This window comes from Epinephelus lanceolatus, chromosome 5 (assembly GCF_041903045.1).
Source record: "Epinephelus lanceolatus isolate andai-2023 chromosome 5, ASM4190304v1, whole genome shotgun sequence".
Lineage (NCBI taxonomy): Eukaryota > Metazoa > Chordata > Actinopteri > Perciformes > Serranidae > Epinephelus > Epinephelus lanceolatus.
The window spans coordinates 16,128,738-16,134,737 of NC_135738.1; positions in this window are offsets into that span (position 1 = coordinate 16,128,738).

The following is a 6,000-nucleotide window of genomic DNA, read 5'->3' on the forward strand; positions in this document are numbered from 1 at the left end:
TTCTGTCCCCTCCTTGATCAGAGTCGCTCTGAGGACTTTCATAAAACATTCCTAAGCTAAGACTCCTTACTAAAAAATTTTAGGCTAATGTAAGAGGAGATTTATTTTCGTGCAGACGTATCCAGTAGGTAGTTCATTATTTTGCAGCTACATAATTCAATGTTCACTACATTCATATATTGTTTACATATTTTATTTTGCTTCTCACATATACATTTGGGAACTATTTGATATGGCACACCTTACATGCAGGTAAAAAGAGTTCTGATGAAGTTTGACAAAGTGATATATAAGATGTGAGATGCCACTCTTGTTGTCAATTTTCTGCTGTGCTACATTTTTTGGGAGATTAAAGTGGATCAAGTCACTCCGAGAAGCTGTCCCTGTGCTCTTACTTGACCCACAGCCCTTTGATAGATAATGCAGTAACTAGTAAGTTTATAGATACGACAGGAGGAAGAAACCTGCCTTATACAAAGTTAGGAGCATCTGAAAGATTTTTAAGAATGTTTGTGAATACGGCCCAGAGGGTGTCAAAGTCATTTTAGTTCATGGGCCACATAAAGCCCAGTTTGATCTCCAGTGGGACAGACCAGTAAAACCACTGCATAACAACCTAAAAACAATAATGCCTACAAATTTTTCCTTTTCTTTTAGTGTGAAAAGTACACTGAAAATGTGGATCAGCTGTCTGAGATCTCCACAATATGTCTTAATTTTTCTACATTCAGTCACTCTACTACTCACCGTCTTTACATGCGCATTTGTCCATATATTCCCACTTCCGTGTGGTAGTTTTGGCATCGGCACACCAAATTTAAGTGGAATCTATTAAGGAAGCAGGTTCAGTTATCTCCTGCCTTACAAAACATTTACAAATCTAAGGTTTTCGCAGTGCCGTAGCAACAGTGTTCTACCCAGGGCGTAAAATTAACACCCGCCAAGCGCCATTGACGGGTAAAAAATGAGTTTGCTGTGTAAAACAAAAACACACACCCGCCAGTGGCCGATGGAAAGACTATTTTGACCCTCGCGGCTTATTGTACGTGTGCTGGGAACGCATGACGTCAGCTACCGGAACCCCGGGCATTTTATGGTAACTTCTGAGCAAGATGTGGTGACACATTCCTGCCGTGAAGACACCGCCAGAAAAGAGGAAAAACGAAGATGAACATGTTGGACTTGGACAAGAAGAACAGACAGTTAAACGGAGTACAAATGTCGCACGGCGTTTTATTGAAAAATGGAAACTAGACGAAGCTGGCTAGCCGCGGTTATGACTGACCTACGACCTCCACACTAACACGATGAGCTGCAGCCTTTGCCGCAAGCACACCAAAGAAACACAGAGGACAGGGTTGGATTTTCCTAAATTTGGATTTTTATACTAAAAATGTAAGGTAATTATTTTTAGTCAAACAAGGCATGATTTGTTTATTTGACTGGTGAAAAATATGTTTGGCCAGTAAATTTTTGGAGGTCACTAGCCAATGGCAGATGAGGTAAAAAGTTAATTTTACGCCCTGGTTCTACTTACAATATGTTGCACACTGCTCAATATCTTTAATTATGACCATAGTAAATTTTAATTGTTTTTTTAGACAGCTGTATTCTGGTCGGGGTGAAAAGCCTCTGAAGCAGCGTTGTACACTGTTCAAAGTTGCTCCTGAAACCTGACACCTCTCAGCCTTCACACGTGCATCAATATCAGGTGTGAAGTCATTCACTGGGCTGGATTGGACCCTTTCTGGCCCACAGGCCGTATGTTTGACACCCCTGATCTACATCACAATTGGCATTATCAGTGGGGTTTTACTGTGCCTCATCTTAAACCCATTAAATGAATCTGGTGCAGGTTCTGCAGCAATGACACGTCAGTGAAACTTGTCTCTAGGGGACGCCGGCCCTTCAGTGGTTAAAGCCTGGCTTGAAACACAATATCTGCACAGAGACTTTCACTAATAAAGTCTTCCTGCATGAGTCCTGGCCGGTCTCACTGCTTGACACAGCATGACATATTGCAGGCATCTCAGAGAGGGCGTCACGTTTCAGGTCTCCCAGCGAAGCAGTCTGGTTCTGGTCTGCAGTGCGCCACTTGAAAGTGTGTTTTGTGTTGTCTGAGCTGTCAAAGAACAGGTGTAGATTTACAAAGACAATAGCACGATCCATCCTGGGACTGCACACCTGTCTGCGAAAACACATGCACGAAGGAGGTCAGAGGAATGTGTTTTTCCTCCTGTCAATCAATAGTAGCTCTGGTGTTACTTTATAAAGTCATATTAAATTAAATCTTTTTAAAGCAACAAATTGCTGTATTTCCAGAGCTGAATGAGCCTGGAGGAGCGGTCATACTGAGCCAAGCCACAGCCTGGGTAACAATGATTGTGAGTGTGTTCTTGGGGAAATGTGTTAGCCAGCCACCTGGGTTTAGACCTATCACACAGGCCATGTGCTCGCACCGATAAGCCGATGGAAAAAAAAAAAGTTATCTCAGTCTTTTGTTCTCTCCGTGAGCTGATTTCAGTGAATAAGCATTAAGACCCCTGACTGAAACGGAGAGATGACCTACAGCTCAATAACAATCTAAAATCTGATTCATTTCTTCTGACCTAATCCCTGAAAAGAAGTGATATCAATCTGCTTTTCATCTGCTGGATACCTGATAGGAGACAAAACTCCTACAGCTGTTTCTGCCTGAAAAACTACACATTGACAGAGTCGGCCTTATCTGTAATGGAGGGCGGATTGAAACGCTATCTCTGATATATTTGGTTCTGGTCAAGCAAATCTTACTCCTGGAGACAGACAAAAGAAAAAGCCACACATAAATTAAGCACTTGTTGTAAATACTTAAGCTGATAATCAAAAATATTCATAAATATGAGAGAGCTGAAACACTGCTGTGAATATTTCACATGTAGCACATCTAAAGTTACAGTTCTGTATAAATCTAATCCCACTGCAGCAGGACACAAGTGATCCAGTGTTTCGTTTTTTCAACAAAGCTTCATTTTTGCTGAATTTTTATTTAAATCCACCTCAGGAGCGCCGGCACATCTAAGAGCAGAGTGAAAGGCACCTGAGACCACCAGCTGTCTGACCCCAGTGGAGAATCTGTCTGAATTTGATAGCACTTCTTACAACCTTTGACAGATTTGCTTTGTGAGTGTGTGTTTAAACTGTGGACATGCTGAACTAGAAATGTTCTCCTGGGATGTGTGCATTGCTTTGGCATTCATGGATGGACTTCCAATCTCACAGTAACATCAGTATTTCAGACTCATAATTCATTCACTGGTGAACTCAGGCTGACTCGGCTGTGAGCTGAAACTTTGAGCTGGGCCTTATTACTGTGTGACATTTTCACTCCTTTGTCCCTCTCTCTTCACGGTCAGAAGCTACAGCTTTTAAGTTCTCTTTTAGACACTTTGGGATATAATAATGTTGTCCACTGGTATTTGGAGCTATTTCAATTCGGAGAATATCATATATGTAGCATCAATCTTGGCATATATAGTAGGGGGATGTAAAACCTGGCAGGTTAAGTATTAGTATCTACCTATTAATCTATGATGTAATGCAATAAACAGATCACACAGTTCTTATTCAGTGCAATTTATGTGATAAAGGTCATGTGATGTGATTGAAATCTCCAGACAAGCTCTAAATGGACCCTCTGGTGAGAGAGTTTTGTTCTCAGCTGCTGTTTCTATGGTCAAGAATGGACTTTGGACCTCAACTCTCAAGCTAACACAGAGAACTCCTTAAAGTGTTCAGAAAAAAATAAGATTTTAACATAAACAATTTCATTACAACTCCATATGCTGATGAAGATCATGTGATGTGACTGAAAGCTCCAGAACAGTTAATACACAGAGGTAGATTAATATTGTTCTGCAGGGGTCTATCATGACAATGGTAGATGGTTATTTCAAAAGCTACCTGTAGTGCTATTTGTCAGTCTAGATTGTTTGGTGTGAGTTGCAGAGTGTTGGTGATATTAGCCATAGAGATGTCTGCCTTCTCTCCTATATAATAAAACTAGCTTGGCACTCAGCTTGTGGTGCTCAAAGCGCCAAAAAATGCATTTGAAAATCTCATCAGCAATGTCTCTTTCCAGAAATCCTGTCCCAGTTACTAGAGATAATCCACAGACCTTGCTGTGAGCAGTTCGTCTTCCTCAGCTGAGCTTAAAGTTAGCTAGCAGTAGATGCACGCTTCCTTCTGTGCAGTGATACAGTTGGCAAGTGTAGTTCATCTCAACCGCCAATATCTCCAACAGCCTGCGACTCACACCAAAACAATCTAGATTGATAAACAGCACTACAAGTAAGAGGATAAATATGTGTTGCTGATTAACTGTCTCTTGAATCATCTTATCTTATGCTGTCCATCTGTTCAAGTTCCTCATGTGTTTCTTGTACATAATAGCAGCAAAAATGACTGTAAATGTATCATGAGCGTAACATACTATATGTTCAAACTGAGAGTCGGGGTCATATATGCAACATCTACACTTTAACCCTCTGAACAGTGACACCAAAGTTTTGATTGAAACTCCAGTTCAGTGTAAGTGATAGAATGTGACTAAGTACATTTACTTATAGGTATACTATGCAGAAATTGTCAGCTGCTGTTTGTTTAAAGCCAATGTCAGATTCACTGTATTTGTGTATTTTCATCACTGTGTTTCGTAGTTTCACCTCACCTACACGCTGTGTCCAGGAACGTCCTGAGCACAGCAAAATACGAAGAGAGTCTCTGCAGATAAATACACCACCACACTTCTTTTGGGTCATAAGTGATGACTGAAAGGGATTCTGTATGAGCGTATACATTGCTTTTTTAGGAAAATTCTGCATAGTGTACCTTTAAATACAACTTTAAATACAACAGCTATGATGCATTGTTACACAACAAAGATACCAACAGTATTAAAGAAAGTAGCTCTAACTCAACTACTTCCAATATTAAAGTTGTGGGTACTGCTTTCTATTGATGCGTACTTTACAGCAGTTTACAAGCAATTATTCACACTTTTATATGTTATTCAAACCTATCAAGACAATAGACTAGTCCTAAGTTATTTATAGAGACAACTTTTGGGTTGTATAGTTGTAATTAATATCTATTTGTCTGGTTTATCTGTCCTTTGTAAGGAGCCATTCTGCATAAGGAATACTTCTAATCATGATACTAAACCACATTCTTCTGATAATTATGCACTTTAACTTTTAATTCAATGGAGTGTTTTTACATTGTTTACTTACTGAGTACTTTTCTCATCATGGGTTGTAAAGCTGACTCACAGAACTCAGCCAAAGGTGCTCTGAGACACTGTTTCCAGTTGCACTCACAGTAAACTCACATTGTTGGATCGTCACGTCACAGACTTCACTGCAAAGCAACAGAGAAAACACCAGAACATCTTCAATAGTTAACTACACTTTTATTGTTCCTTGTCCAGCCAATGAGAGGTTCCAGTGTCATCCCTCACAAGTGCTGTTCAAGTCCAGCGAAGCACCGAACCCCCAGCAAACAGCCAAACATGCCTCCATTGCCACCAGTGATGCTATCAAATCCCCACCATCGTGTGCGCGAGACTGCAGGACCTTTTCTGAACTTGAATGAGTGAGATTCCTTTAGTCAGTTTAACATTTCCTCCCTAAAGATCCTCTCCCCATGACTTCATTTGAGATGACGTGCTAAATGAAGCTCAGCAGCTAATGCACATATCAGACTTTAGATCTACGCTGTCTCTGACGTAAAGGGATGTCACTCAGGAATGGAATGTATTTTGCACAAAGCTGAGAGGTTGAGAAGTTGCTATGATGTTGATTTGTTGCAAAGTAATGTACCGTGTTGTCTCCAATGTCATGCACGTTAGAATGTAGAGCCGCTGCTTCGTCCAAAACGTCAGAGTTCAAGGCAATCATGCATTTGGCAACTCTTTTTTTTTTTTTTATGATTTGTCGCATGAAGGAAAACTGGGAAAAGCAC